At 47.0% G+C, this 16037-nt stretch overlaps 1 protein-coding gene across 4 annotated transcripts in view; it reads right to left on the bottom strand.

The window, feature by feature from the left end:
- Positions 1–16037, bottom strand: part of LOC115463361 — a 209087-nt gene that overhangs the window by 139517 nt on the left and 53533 nt on the right. For 2 of the 4 annotated variants that reach the window (XM_030193785.1, XM_030193786.1), the window contains 2 exons: positions 8134–8224; positions 5183–5273 (listed from right to left, as the gene is read on the bottom strand). The gene's annotated coding sequence lies outside the window, so the exon portion shown is untranslated. Of the gene's footprint in view, positions 1–5182; positions 5274–8133; positions 8225–8410; positions 8765–16037 lie in introns of those variants that run through there. The other 2 variants (XM_030193784.1, XM_030193787.1) reach the window with 2 other exon arrangements.

The raw sequence follows: 16037 nt of genomic DNA, 5'->3' as shown, positions 1-16037 counted from the left end.
GGGGTGGGGTGGGGTTGGAGGTCCGGTGGACCCCAACTCCTCCCCCCCCCCCCCAGCGTTCTGCATTGAATTCCTGGTGGTCCGTGGTCACCCTCCATTCCTCCCAGCCGCCCCCCCTACCTTTTGTTGGAGGAGGGACGCAGCCTGCCTGCCTCCCTCCTCTTCCTGTCGATGCCGCTGAAAAATGTCGGCGCCCAGCCCCGCCATTTTTCAGCGGTGTCGACAAGAAGAGGAGGGAGGCAGGCAGGCTGCGTTCCTCCTCCAACAAACGCGGAGGGGGGGCGACCACGAACCACCAGGGATTCAATGCAGAACGCTGGGGGGGAGGAGTTGGGATGGGCTGGAGGTCCACCGGACCTCCAGCCCCCACCCCCCGTCGATGGATAACAGGGTGTGTTAGCTTTTGGCCGGAGGCGGCCACCACGATTTATGGGGGTTTGGGGGGGCTGGAGACCCACCGAACCTCCAGCCCCCCCGTTGGAGGGTGGAACAGCGTTTGGCCAGAGGCGGCCACCACGATTTATGGGGGTTGGGGGGGCTGGAGACCCACCGGATCTCCAGCCCTCCCTGGGCATGGAGGGGGTCGGCTTGTCGGGGGGGACCGGAGGTCCACCGGACCTCCACTCCCCCGTTTGCGTTTGCTTTGGGGGGGGAACGGGGGCCTGCCAGCATGCAACTGCTCACCATTCCTCCCCAATGATCCGCAAAGTCTAACGCCAGTTCAGAGCTGGCGTTGATTTTGCCGCGACCAGCGACCCAATCTTTGGCGCGCTGGCCGCTGATCATTGGGGATGAATGCGTTAAGCGCTGATTAGCATGCATTTGCAAGCTAATTGCGCTAGAAGCCCTGTTTAGCATGCATTTGCATGCTACTTGCGCTAAGAGCCCTCGAGTGCGTTGTTTCAGGTGCTCGAGGGCTCTGATCATCGGCAGCAAACTCCGGCACTAGTATGGCGTTAACAGCCTCTAGCGCCGGAGTTTGCTTTTGATCATGAGGGCTTCAATGAGCACATGAGAAACAACACCCTGTGTGTATATATGTCTATCTCTTTCTGGTGGGGAATTTGTCAACAACAAAACTGGAAATCAAAACCCTAAGTCACCAAGCAACTAGAATGCTGCAAAGTAGGGATGGACCAATGGGTTTCCACAAAATGAGGGTCCAAATCTTACTTTAAAAAAAGCCAAATACACATCCCTCATTTTGTGGAAACCTATTGGTCTGTCCCTACTTTGCAGTGTTCTAGGGGATTTTGTCATATAAACTTTCCTTGTTGGGATGATGAAGTTCATTGGTACAAATATACCCATGTAATTACCCTGTGGAAGGAAGTTTTCAGCCCAGTTTGACCAGGTAATTCTTTAGTTCCCCAGGGAAATTCTTTTGAAAACTGTCTTCTTGTCTATTCATCTTCTGTTGCTTCTTCCATTTGTGAAGTTTATTTTTTTTTTATCTTTCTAGTTTTTTAAACACATTGTAAATCTTCAGTCTCTAGGGTGGTCCAAGTTTGGAATCTCTGATTTGTACCAGAGGCAATTGATGGTGAGAATAACTTCCCAGGCTTTTGACCCACTATTTTAACTACTAGGCTATTTGCTCCACATGAAACATGTGCTTGCACAGTCCCCATAAGAACATATAAGTACATAAGTACATAAGTAATGCCACACTGGGAAAAGACCAAAGGTCCATCGAGCCCAGCATCCTGTCCACGACACCGGCCAATCCAGGCCAAGGGCACCTGGCAAGCTTCCCAAACGTACAAACATTCTATACATTTTATTCCTAGAATTGTGGATTTTTCCCAAGTCCATTTAGTAGTGGTTTATGGACTTGTCCTTTAGGAAACCGTCTAACCCCTTTTTAAACTCTGCTAAGCTAACCGCCTTTACCACGTTCTCCGGCAAAAAATTCCAGAGTTTAATTATGCGTTGGATGAAGAAACATTTTCTCCGATTTGTTTTAAATTTACTACACTGTAGTTTTATCACATGCCCCCTAGTCCTAGTATTTTTGGAAAGCGTGAACAGACGCTTCACATCCGCCTGTTCCACTCCACTCAATATTTTATATACCTCTATCATGTCTCCCCTCAGCCATCTCTTCTCCAAGCTGAGAAGCCCTAGCCTCCTTAGTCTTTCTTCATAGGGAAGTCGTCTCATCTCCGCTATCATTTTAGTTGCCCTTCGCTGCACCTTTTCCAATTCTACTATATCCTTCTTGAGATGCGGCGACCAGAATTGAACATAGTACTCAAGGTGCGTTCGCACCATGGAGCGATACAACAGCATTATAACATCCTCACACCTATTTTCCATACCTTTCCTAATAATACTCAACATTCTATTCGCTTTCCTAGCTGCAGCAGCACACTGAGCAGAAGGTTTCAGTGTATTATCGATGACAACACCCAGATCCCTTTCTTGGTCCGTAACCCCTAACGTGGAACCTTGCATGACGTAGCTATAATTCAGGTTCTTTTTTCCCACATGCATCACCTTGCACTTGCTCACATTAAACGTCATCTGCCATTTAGCCGCCCAGTCTCCCAGTCTCGTAAGGTCCTTCTGTAATTTTTCACAATCCTGTCGCGAGTTAACGACTTTGAAGACTTTGTCTTTTCATGTTCATTTGTACAGCGCTGCGTAAGTCTAGTAGCGCTATAGAAATGTTTAATAGTAGTAGTAGTAATAGTTGAAGAACTTTGTGTCATCAGCAAATTTAATTACCTCGCTAGTTACTCCCATCTCTAAATCATTTATAAATATGTTAAAAAGCAGTGGTCCTAGCACAGACCCCTGAGGAACCCCACTAACTACCCTTCTCCACTGTGAATACTGCCCATTTAATCCCACTCTCTTTTTCCTATCCTTCAACCAGTTTTTAATCCACAATAGGACATTTCCTCCTATCCCATGACCCTCCAATTTCCTCTGTAGCCTTTCATGAGGTACCTTGTCAAACGTTTTTTGAAAATCCAGATACACAATATCAACCGGCTCCCCTTTGTCCACATGTTTGTTTACTCCTTCAAAGAATTGAAGTAAATTGGTCAGGCAAGATTTCCCCACACAAAAGCCGTGCTGACTTGGTCTCAGTAATCCATGTCCTTGGATGTGCTCTGTAATTTTGTTTTGGATAATAGCCTCTACCATTTTCCCCGGCACCGACGTCAGACTCACCGGTCTATAATTTCCCGGATCTCCCCTGGAACCTTTTTTAAAAATTGGCATTACATTGGCCACCCTCCAATCTTCCTGAACCACGCTCGATTTTAAGGATAAATTACATATCACTAACAGTAGCTCTGCAAGCTCATTTTTCAGTTCTATCAGTACTCTAGGATGAATACCATCCAGTCCAGGAGATTTGCTACTCTTCAGTTTTCTGAACTGCCCCATTACGTCCTCCAGGTTTACCGTGAAGTCAGTGAGTTTCTCCGACTCATCCGCTTGAAATACCATTTCCGACACCGGTATCCCACCCAAATCTTCCTCGGTGAAGACCAAAGCAAAGAATTCATTCAATCTCTCCGCTAAGTCTTTGTCTTCCTTGATTGCCCCTTTTACCCCTCGGTCATCCAGCGGCCCAACCGATTCTTTTGCCGGCTTCCTGCTTTTAATATACCAAAAAAATTTTTGCTATGTTTTTTTGCCTCTAATACTATCTTTTTTTCGTAATCCCTTTTGGCCTTCTTTATCTGCACCTTGCATTTGCTTTGACACTCCTTATGCTGCTTCTTGTTATTTTCAGACGGTTCCTTCTTCCATTTTCTGAAGGCGTTTCTTTTAGCCCTAATAGCTTCCTTCACCTCACTTTTCAACCACGCCGGCTGTCTTTTGGACTTCTGTCTTTCTTTTCTAATTCGCGGAATATGTTTAGCCTGGGCCTCCAGGATGGTATTTTTGAACAGCATCCATGCCTGCTGTACAGTTTTTACCCTCTCAGTTGCCCCCCTAAGTTTTTTTTTAACTGTTCTTCTCATTTTATCATAGTCTCCTTTTTTAAAGTTAAACGCTAACGTGTTTGACTTCCTGTGTATAGATACTTCAAGGTTGATATCAAAACTGATCATATTATGATCACTGTTATCAAGTGGCCCCAGTACCATAACGTCCCTCACCAGATCATGCGCTCCACTAAGGACCGAGTCTAGAATTTTTCCTTCTCTCGTCGGCTCCTGCACCAGCTGCTCCATAAAGCTGTCCTTGATTTCATCAAGGAATTGTATCTCTCTAGCATATCCCGATGTTACATTTACCCAGTCTATATTTGGATAATTGAAGTCACCCATTATTATCACATTGCCCATTTTGTTTGCGTCTCTGATTACTTTTATCATTTCTGCGTCTACCTGCTCATCCTGGCGAGGCGGACGGTAGTACATTCCTATCACCGTCCTTTTCCCTTTTATACATGGAATTTCAACCCACAATGATTCAAAGGTGTGATTTGTGTCCTGCTGAATTTGTAATCTATCTGAGTCAAGGCTCTCGTTAATATACAATGCTACCCCTCCACCAGTCCGGTCCACCCTATCACTACGATATACTTTGTACCCCAGTATGACAGTGTCCCACTGGTTATCCACCTTCCACCAGGTCTCAGTAATGCCTATTATATCCAATTTTTCATTTAGTGCAATATATTCCAATTCTCCCATCTTATTTCTTAGACTCCTAGCACTTGCATATAGACATTTCAGAGTATGTTTGTTTTTCCTATTTGCATGATGCTTAGTACTTGACACTATTGATTTGCCATCTTTTTCTGATCTTTAGTTGTATTTAAGGGCACCTGGCCTACCATGGTCTGTTGTGCAACCTCACTATCCAGAAACCCTATCTTCCCTGTTTGTGAGGTATCTTTGCAAGATACTTTATCCCGAACCATGCGCTTCTGAGCGACTGTCGGCCTTCCCCTCATTTCTAGTTTAAAAGCTGCTCTATCTCCTTTTTAAATGCCGAAGCCAGACTAAAACTAGATCCTGCAGTGCCTGTTAGATTCTATCTGTTAATGCTGTGGTACAAAGCTTTTAAAACTAAGTGGAAAAGACTATGGAGATTAGCTGTTAAAATTTGCTTTTTATATTTTTATTTTGCCTAACACTAACCTACAATTCCTCCTTTAAACCCCAATCTTTAAGTTCCCAAAGCACAAAGCAAAGTAGCGTTCACTTACCAGAGAAATGTCCTCTTCTCTCAGAACTTCTCACAACCTTTTGCTGTCACTGCTCATAGAGCTACACTCTGTAATTTTCCCTTTGCTGCTTCTGGAGAGATAAAGGGTGGGCAGAGATAAAGTGACTGTGGCTGGTTTTTTTTTTTAGGGGGAGGGAAGGACTGAGAAATAAATAAGGGCCCACAGATCAGGGGCGTAGCCACGAGTGGGCCTGGATGGCCCCAGGCCCACCCATTTTCCCTCCAGGCCCGCCCATCCACATCCTTCATGCGCTGTCGCTGCCCTTTTGTCCCGCGAAGGCAGTGTTCAGTGTTTCCATCCTGCCCTGTCTTTTCCCCAAGCTCGGCTGCATCGGTCCCTGCAAGTGGAAATTTGGAATCCTTCTCCTTTTCGTCCGTTGCGCTGCGCTGCCATTCACACAGGCAGCTTCGCTCCTCCCTGCCGCGTCAATCTGGCCCTTTCTGATGCACTTCCTGTTTAGGGCCGGATGAACGTGGTGGGGGAGAGCGAAGAGGATTCCACTTCCAGGGACGATGCAGCAGAGCCTGGGGAGAAGACAGGGCAGGAAGGAAACGCTGAACGCTGCCTCCGCGGGACAAAAGGGCAGAGACAGCGCGGGAAGGATGTGGATGCGCGGGCCTGGAGGGAAAGTGGCTGAGCTGCTGGGACATGGGAGGGAGAGGAGGAAGGGACTTGAGGGAAGGGAGAGAGCTACTGAACATGGGAGGGAGAGGAAGAAGGGACTGGAGGGAAGGGAGAGAGCTACTGGGGCAGACTCAAGAAAAATGTCAGGAAGTATTTTTTCACGGAGCGAGTAGTGGATGCTTGGAATGCCCTCCCGCGGGAGGTGGTGGAAATGAAAATGGTAACGGAATTCAAACATGCGTGGGATAAGCATAAAGGAATCCTGTGCCGAAGGAATGGATCCTCAGTAGCTTAGTCAAGATCGGGAGGCGGGGCTGGTGGTTGGGAGGCAGGGATAGTGCTGGGCAGACTTATACGGTCTGTGCCAGAGCCGGTGGTGGGAAGCGGGACTGGTGGTTGGGAGGCGGGGATAGTGCTGGACAGACTTGTACGGTCTGTGCCAGAGCTGGTGGTTGGGAGGCGAGGCTGGTGGTTGGGAGGCGAGGATAGTGCTGGGCAGACTTATACGGTCTGTGCCAGAGCCGTTGGTTGGGAGGCGGGGATAGTGCTGGGCAGACTTATATGGTCTGTGCCCTGAACAGCACAGGTACAAATCAAAGTAGGGTATACACAAAAAATAGCAAATATGAGTTATCTTGTTGGGCAGACTGGATGGACCGTGCAGGTCTTTTTCTGCCGTCATCATCTACTATGACATGGGAGGGAGAGGAAGAAGGGACTGGAGGGAAAGGAGAGAGCTGCTGGCACATGGGAGGGAAAGGAGGAAGGGACTTGAGGGAAGGGAGTGAGCTACTGGACATGGGAGAGAGAGGAAGAAGGGACTGGAGGGAAGGGAGAGAGCTACTGGGACATGTGAGGGAGAGAAAGAAGGGACTGGTGGGAAGGGAGAGAGCTGCTGGGACATGGGAGGGAGAGGAAGAAGAGACTGGAGGGAAGGGAGAGAGCTGCTGGGACATGGGAGGGAGAGGAAGAAGGGACTGGAGGGAAGGGAGAGAGCTACTGGACATGGGAGGGAGAGGAGGAAGGGGCTGGAGAGCTGCTGGACAAGGGAGGAAGAGGAAGAAGGGACTAGAGGGAAGGGAGAGAGCTGCTGGACATGGGATGGAGAGGAGGAGGGGATTGGATGGAAGGGAGAGAGCTGCTGGACATGGGAGGGAGAGGAGGAAGGGGCTGGAGAGTGCTGGACAAGGGAGAAAGAGGAAGAAGGGACTGGAGGGGAGAGAGCTGCTGGACATGGGAGGATAGGGAGAGAAAGAGGGGAGATGGATGAAAGGATGCAGAGAGAAAGGGGAGAGACTGGAAGGATGTGGAGAGAGAGGGGAGACTGAACAGAAAAGGGTAGAGAGATAGACACTGGATAGAAGGAGAGGGGAGATAGACACTAGATGGAAGGATCAGGAGAGAGGATAGATGGGTGGAAGGATGAGGAGAGAAAGAAGGAAGACACTGGATAGAAGGGTAGGGAGAAAAAGGAGACGCTGGATGCAAAAGAAAGGGGGGAAACACTGGAAGGATGGGGAGAGAGAGGGGAGCTGCTGGATGGAAAAAGGGAGAGGACAGAGTAGGGAAAGACTGGAGAATAAGAGGAAGGGGCATGTGGAGAACAAGGGTGAGGAAAAGATGAAAAGCCATAGGTGATGAACAGACAGGAAACCCTGGCAAGAGAAAGACGAAGGAAAGCAGAATCTAGAGACTGGGAGCAACACAATGAGAAAAAGTAAATGGCCATACAACAAAGGTAAAGAAAATAATTTTATTTTTAATTTAGGATAAAGTAATATGGTACCTGTGTTAATAAAGTTTCAGAGACCAATACTTCCTTCCTTAAGTCAGGAGAGGATACCATAACAGCATTATACTGACCTGAGGCAGGAGGTTTTGGCCTCTGAAAAAGGGTGTTAGGCTATTAAATAAATTATTTTCTGAAACCTGATGCACTGAAAAGCAGCACTTTACCCCTGTGTGACAAATGCATCTGATTAGTGTGACTAAATTTTGCTGGGGAAGGGGGGTAGAGAGAAAATTTTGTGCCCACCCACTTTAGGTTCAGGCCCATCCAAAATTGGCAGTCTGGCTACGCCACTGCCACAGATGTTTACCCAGAGCCCAATATAGTGTCAATCCACCCCAGAGAAGTTTTTAAAACTAAGTGGAAAAGACTATGGAGATTAGCTGTTAAAATTTGCTTTTTATATATATTTTTTTGCTTTTTATATTTTTATTTTGCCTAACACTAACCTACAATTCCTCCTTTAAACCCCAATCTTTAAGTTCCTAAAGCACAAAGCAAAGTAGTGTTCACTTACCAGAGAAACGTCCTCTTCTCTCGGAACTTCTCATAACCTTTTGCTGTCACTGCTCATAGAGCTACACTCTGTAATTTTCCCTTTGCTGCTTCTGGAAAGATAAAGGGTGGGCAGAGATAAAGTGACTGTGGCTGGTTTTTTTTTAGGGGGAGGGAAGGACTGAGAAATAAATAAGGGCCCACAGATGTTTACCCAGAGCCCAATATAGTGTCAATCCACCCCAGCGAAAAACATGTATTAACTACAACACATGGCATGGAATTGCTTTGTTTTTTACCTTTGTCCTAGTATCTGTGAACCCTAGATGAAACTGGTAGTTTCCAGATCTTGCTAGAAAGAAAAGGCACAATGCATTAGAGTTGTCAGTATATAGAAAGAAATGAAGAGAACTTCTTTTAATTTTTATATTGACCAGTTTGTGTGAAATGTCTGGCTGTGTCAGCACTTGGTTTCTTTCCGACAAGTGATTGACATCCAGGTTGCTCCTTAATTATACACCCAAGAGATTTGTATAACTGGATGAGTGAAATTAAGTAAACTGACATACAGTAAAGAATGCTGTTCCCAAAAGTAACCTTTTAAGTACATAAGTATTACCATACTGGGACAGACCGAAGGTCCATCAAGCCCAGCATCCTGTTTCCAGCAGTGGCCAATCCAGGTTACGAGTACCTGGCAAGATTCTAAAACTTTGTAGCTTTTACTACATTCTCTGGCAATGAATTCCAGAGTTTAATTACACGTTGAGTGAAGAAATATTTTCTCTGATTTGTTTTAAATTTACAACTTTGTAGCTTCATTGCAGGCCTCCTAGTCCTAGTATTTTTTGTTTTTTTTTAAATATTTTATTTTTGAATTTTAACAGCAAAAGGAGAAGATAAGAAAAAGAAATTACAACAGGATATCCAGCTGGATAATTTCTCCAATACGAATAGCACATTGCAAAATAATATTACAATCAATCATTTCTCTCTCTCCCCTTTCCCCCTTCCCACCTCCCTCCCCCCATTTATATAGTATTTCTTCAGCATCTCAGCTACGTTACCAACATAGAAGGACCGGGACCAGCAGACCATTGAACATAAGGGTCCCAAACACGATAATAAGACCCCAATTGCTTCGTGCGTAAAGCTGTTAACTTAGACATTAAATTAATATAGTCCATCTTTTGCAAAATCAATCGGAGTCTCAGTAGGGTTGGTTGCTTCCAAGCAGCCGCAAGCACCAATTTACTAGCAACAAACACATAAGCGACTAGCTAATGTGTATAGGATTTCACCCTGTAAGGTCTGACATGTAAGAGGCAATATTCCATCTTCAGCGGATACTGGACTCCTGTTAGAGTAAACACAAAATTCAAAATAGTAGTCCAGAACTCTTGGGCATGTGGGCAGGCCCACAAAATATGAACCATGTCACCTTCCAGTCCACATTGCCGCCAACATAAGGCTGAACTTGCAGGAAATATTTTGGATAGTCTTTTTGGCGTGTAATACCAATTGTATAGGATCTTATGGCCATTTTCCATCAAGCTACAAGAATCGATACTTTAAGCAAAGATTTGAAAATATGTTCCCATTGCTCAGATTCAAAGGAAACACCCAATGCAGCTTCCCATTTGGATAAGTAATATGTAACTGGTTTTTGGTAAGCCAAAAGGGCTCTATATATTCTAGAAATACATCCCTTATTTGCCCCACTCACCATTGCCCGCTCTAAGGGTGCTTCAGTTAAATTTAGATCACCTTTGGCTCTTCTAACCACAAACTTTTTACCAGAGCAAGTTAACATTGAACTCTTTTTATTTGTTTACTTTAATCTCATTGATATTACTGAATGTTTATACTTTATCCTTGTTCTCAAATATCTGAAATGAATGTATATCTACTCATTTCTAATTTCTATTACATTTTTTGTACCTTAACACAATAATATTCTGTATTTCTCATTCTGATAATGGCGTTTGCCATTGCGGCATAATGTAAGCCACGTTGAGCCTGCAAAGAGGTGGGAAAATGTGGGATACAATTGCAGCAAATAAATAAATAAACTCCACACAATCGCTAATGGGTCTAAAGATGATTTCCCCCTTACTCTGGTCGCTTTTATTTCTGGTCTAACTAATGCTGCCCATGTTCCCGCCCATGCAAAACCATTTCGCTATCCATTATATGCTGGAGGCGTCCATTTCGTAATGCCACCCCTAACACGCCCCTGACATGCCCCTTGTGAGGGTGCCCATAAATGGGCATACGCGCGCTGAGAGCGCCCTTAAAGTCCTGTTTCGATTATTAGGTTTGGGCGCCCTTTGTTCACAGGGACGCCCATATGCCTTTTGGGTCACTTTTTGGATGCCCTTGACTTTTGAAAATAAGCTGGTTTGTCTCATTAATCCATTCTTTTGACTCACTGGTCTATAATTTCCCGGATCTCCTCTGTAACCTTTTTTATTGCTTCACTATACGGCAGCTGTGTGGGTTAAGCCTCTCTGGGTTTCAGTGTGCTGGCTGCCTGTGTCTGGTAGTTGTGACATCATCAGGCAGGGCCTTGATAAGGAAGTGGTGTTCTTCCCTTCAGGGCCTTTGCAACGTTTGTGTTGGCTTTAGGTAGGGGTGGTGCAGTGTGCACTTTGTGACTGACTTTGTGTCTAGCTTCCCTGTTTGCTTTTGCTAAAGGTCCAGGTTAGTGTGGGTGTAGTGTGCACTTTTGACTTGTGTTTAGCTTTCCTGCTTTTCCCTTGTGGTTCCCCTGCTTTCCCTTTTGGTGCTGTTAGTAGCACTTCTGTTTGTGTAGTGCATAGTAGCACTGCTGTTTGTGTAGTGCTTAGTAGCACTTTTGTTGGTTTACTGTTAGGAGCACTTCTGTTAGTTCAGTACCTAGGAGCACTCCTGTTTCAAGCTTGTTTTAGTATCCTGGTCCCTGTGTTATCCTGTATCCGGTAAGTCCTGCCGGCTGCTCAAACTCAGGAGCTCAACTCCTGGGGGGTCAGTGGCTAAGTGTAGGTGAAGGTGTGCGGACCACTCCGGTGTACTCCAGTCCAGAGTGTTCCGGTCCTGTGTGCTCCAGTCCGGTGTGTTCCAGTCCAGTTCAAACCAGTCGGTGTACTCCAGACCAGTGTGTTCCGGTTCTGTTTGCTCCAGTCCGGTGTGTTCCAGTCCAGTATGGACCAGTCCAGTGTACTCCAGTCCAGTGTGTTCCAGTTGTTCAAGTCCAGTGCGGACCAGTCCGGTGTACTCTAGTCCAGTGTGTTCCAGTCCAGTGCGGACCCGTCCAGTGTCCTCCAGTCCAGGGGGTTCCAGTCCATGTGTTTCGGCTCGCTGGGCAGTGCCTGCAGTCCTTGCCTGTGCCGGTGTGCTAGCCCAGTGTTGGTTGGTGGGTTTTACCTGCTGCTGTCGCTCCTTGTCAGCAGCCCAAGGGCTCATGTTTGCTCCAGAGCCCGTCCCTGCGGGCTCTGAACCTGAGAACCTGACAGTACCTCATGAAAGACTCCAGAGGAAATTGGAGAGTCATGGGAGAGGAGGTTGTGTTCTATTATGGATTAAAAACTGGTTAAAAGATAGAAAACAGAGAGTAGGGTTAAATGGTCAGTATTCTCAATGGAGAAGGGTAGTTAATGGGGTTCCCCAGGGCTCTGTGCTGGGACCGCTGCTTTTTAACATATTTATAAATGACCTAGAGATGGGAGTAACTAGTGAGGTAATTAAATTTGCTGATGACACAAAGTTATTCAAAGTTGTTAAAATCGCGGAAGGATTGTGAAAAATTACATGAGGACCTTACGAGACTGGGAGACTGGGCATCTAAATGGCAGATGACGTTTAATGTGAGCAAGTTCAAAGTGATGCATGTGGGAAAGAGGAACCCGAATTATAGCTACGTCATGCAAAGTTCCACGTTAGGAGTCAAGGACCAAGAAAGGGACCTAGGTGTCGTTGTTGATGATACGTTGAAACCTTCTGCTCAGTGTGCTGCTACGGCTTAGAAAGCAAATAGAATGTTAGGTATTATTAGGAAAGGAATGGAAAACAAAAATGAGGATGTTATAATGCCTTTGTATCACTCCATGCTGCGACCACACCTCGAATATTGTGTTCAATTCTGGTCACCGCATCTCAAAAAAGATATAGTGGAATTAGAGAAGGTGCAGAGAAGGGTGACGAAAATGATAAAGGGGATGGGACGATTTCTCAATGAGGAAAGGCTAAAGCGGCTAGGGCTCTTCAGCTTGGAGAAAAGGCGGCTGAAGGGAGATATGATAGAGGTCTATAAAATAATGAGTGGAGTTGAACGGGTAGATGTGAAGCGTCTGTTCACGCTTTCCAAAAATACTAGGACTAGGGGGCATGCGATGAAGCTACAATGTAGTAAATTTAAAACGAATCAGAGAAAATATTTCTTCACTCAACGTGTAATTAAACTCTGGAATTCGTTGCCAGAGAATGTGGTAAAGGCGGTTAGCTTAGCGGAGTTAAAAATAAGGTTTGGACGGCTTCCTAAAGGAAAAGTCCATAGACCGTTATTAAATGGACTTGGGGAAAATCCACTATTTCTGGGATAAGCAGTATAAAATGTTTTGTACTTTTTGGGGATCTTGCCAGGTATTTGTAACCTGGATTGGCCACTGTTGGAAACAGGATGCTGGGCTTGATGGACCTTTGGTCTTTCCCAGTATGGCAATACTTATGTACTTATGTACAGTAACCACCATTTCTACATCCTCTGGCAACGAGTTCCAGAGCTTAATTATTCATTGAGTGAAAACATATTTCCTCCTATTTGTTTTAAAAGTATGCTGTCACTTTTTGGAGCGCGTTTATAGACTCCGTCTTGGAAGAAGTCTATGGCCTGGTTTGCTCAGTTTACATCGCATTCACCACACTCGGCAGCAATAAAGTCATCTGAGTTATATGAAGACCTCATTTTAGAGCCCCTGACGCAGCCCTTATGGGCGAAACAGAGTCTGTGTCGGACCCTTTTTTTACAATAAAGTTTGAATTGCACTACTGACTGATCTGCTTTGGATCCTCAGAAGCTTAGCCGAGATTGGGTGGTGGAGCCGGTGGTGGGAGGCGGGGCTAGTGCTGGGCAGACTTCTACGGTCTGTACCCTGAAAATGACAGATACAAATCAAGGTAAGGTATACACAAAAAGTAGCACATATGAGTTTATCTTGTTGGGCAGACTGGATGGACCGTGCAGGTCTTTTTCTGTTGTCATCTACTATTATCTCTCTATATAAAAGGCAACACCAACGTTCTATGAAGCCTCCAGCCGGAAGTGTGAAGGGGGCGAGATATCCGGTTTCCCTATGAGTGTCTGCCCCGGCCTCTCTGTAACACAGTCAGTGAAGGAAAACAGCAGAGCACGAAATCAAATCGCTGGCCTGGCTCTGTAACAGTGAAGGACTCAGAGGGGGGAGGGGAGAGAGGCCAGAGGCCAGGGACACACACACTCCCACATGCACACAGAAGAAAACATTGCTAGCCCCCCCGTTTCATTTGCATCAGAAACGGGGCTTTTTTACTAGTGTTACTATGTTTGTCTCCATGTGCAAATTACTATACATAGGTAAAATGAAACTGCAGTTTAACAAAAGACTCATAGCGGTCGATGTTGAAAGCGATTTATTTATTTACTAGTAAAAAAGGCCCGTTTCTGACACAAATGAAAAGGGCGCTAGCAAGGTTTTCCTCGGAGTGTGTATGTTTGAGAGAGTGTGTGTGAGAGTGACTGTGTGAGAGAGAGTGAATGTGTGTGTGTGTGACAGAGAGAGAGTGAGTGTGGGTGCGAGTGTGTCTGTGAGAGAGTGTGTGTGTGAGAATGAGAGTATGTGCAAGTGCGTATGTGAGCCACAGTGAGTGTGAGAGAGTGTGTTTCACACAGATACAGTGTGTGTGAGAGAGAGTGTGTGTGTGAGACAGATAGAGTGTGAGAGAGTATGTGTGCAATACACAGACTCTCTGTGAGAGCGAGAGTGTATGAGATTGAGAGAGTGTTTGAGAGTGACTGTGTGACACATAGAGAGTGAATGTGATACAGTGTGAGACATAGAGTGTGTGGTAGTGTATAAGAGTGAGAGAGACTCTGACTGTGAGAGAGAGAGAGAGAGTGTGTGTGAGAGAGTGTGTGTGTGACAGAGATACTTCCCCCCCCCCTCTGTGTGGTCGCAGGACCCCCTCCCCCTCCCTCTCTGTGGTCGCAGGACCCCTCCCCCTCCCTCTCTGGTCCCCCTCCCCACTCCTCTCAGGTCTCAGGACACCCTCCTCCTCCCCCTACCCCCTCTCAGGTCTCCGGACCCCCTCCCCTCTGGTCTCAGGACCCCCTCCCCCTTCGTGGTCTCAGACCCCACCCCTGCCGCCCTCGCCGCCACGCCCCCCCCAAAGTCGCAGCCGCTCACCCCTCCACCCCCCCAGGGTGCCACCGCTCCTCCCCCTCCACCTCCACCCGAGGTCGCCGCAGCCACTGCTCCCCTCTCCACCCCCCCCCCCAGGTTGCCGCCGCTCCCCCCTCCGTCTGACGTCAGCTCAGCTGCCATTTCCGGCCACTGCTGCTTCTCCTGTTGTGCAACAGCGGCCGGTTCCAAAAAAAAACCAAAACCTGCAAAAATGCTTTTAAAAAGGAAGCGGAGCACCGTAGGCAGCCATCGGCTGTCAGCTCTGCATCCGCTCCTCCTCTCACCTCTCACATCGCTGCGCTCCTCTGGGGTTCTACTCCAGGGGCAGTGACGTGAGAGGTGAGAGGAGGAGTGGATGCAGAGCTGATAGCTGATGGCTGCCTGCGGTGACCTGCTTCCTTTTTAAAAGCATTTTTGCAGGGTTTTTTTTGTTTTGTTTTTGTACTGGCTGCTGCTGCTCAACAGGAGAAGCAGCAGTGGCCGGAAATGGCAGCTGAGCTGCCGTCGGACGGAGGGGGGAGCGGCGGCAACCTGGGGGGGGGGGTGGAGAGGGGAGCAGTGGCTGCGGCGACCTCGGGTGGAGGTGGAGGGGGAGGAGCGGTGGCACCCTGGGGGGGGTGGAGGGGTGAGCGGCTGCGACTTTGGGGGGGGCGTGGCGGCGAGGGCGGCAGGGGTGGGGTCTGAGACCACGGAGGGGGAGGGGGTCCTGAGACCAGAGGGGAGGGGGTCCGGAGACCTGAGAGGGGGTAGGGGGAGGAGGAGGGTGTCCTGAGACCTGAGAGGAGTGGGGAGGGGGACCAGAGAGGGAGGGGGAGGGGTCCTGCGACCACAGAGAGGGAGGGGGAGGGGGTCCTGCGACCACACAGAGGGGGGGGGAGTATCTCTGTTTATTTATTTCTAATATTTGTTTTAAATATTTATACATTTTTATAATTATATTGATGTACAAATACTGTTATTACCCTCCCTTCTGATATTCAAAGTCACTTAAACAGCCAAGATCGGCAATTTGGCAGTTAAATGCCACATAGCTGGCTATCCGGCCATGTCCTGCTGATTATTGCCAATTAGTGGCTAGTGGATAGCCGGTTATATCAGGCAATATAACCAGCTATCTAATGATTTTTGGTGCATTACCACTTAACTTTAGCAGCCATTACATTACAGGACACTTATATCAACACATACCTCTGGAGTTCAGTGTGGCTTGCATGTCAAGAAGACTGGCCACGTGCAAGGCAGTCCTATCTTTGGCCAGTTTGATTTGACCGGCTACTGCTGAATATCGGCTTGGCTGGTCAATGTCAAACTGGCCAAAAGAAAACGGGATATTCAGTGCTGGTCACCGGAAATGGCCCAGAATTGAGTATCTAGTTGTAGTGCTGACCACGGGAGTTAGCTGTCTGAATATTGGCCTCCACTATTTTACTTTTATGTTACTTTACCTTAATGTCCAGTTTTGCATAGTTTTATGGTTTTATTTATGTGATTTGGAGGAGCATTTTCGATA

This window comes from Microcaecilia unicolor, chromosome 2 (genome assembly GCF_901765095.1).
Source record: "Microcaecilia unicolor chromosome 2, aMicUni1.1, whole genome shotgun sequence".
NCBI classification, from domain to species: Eukaryota; Metazoa; Chordata; class Amphibia; order Gymnophiona; family Siphonopidae; genus Microcaecilia; species Microcaecilia unicolor.
This window is presented reverse-complemented; position numbering and strand designations above follow the sequence as displayed.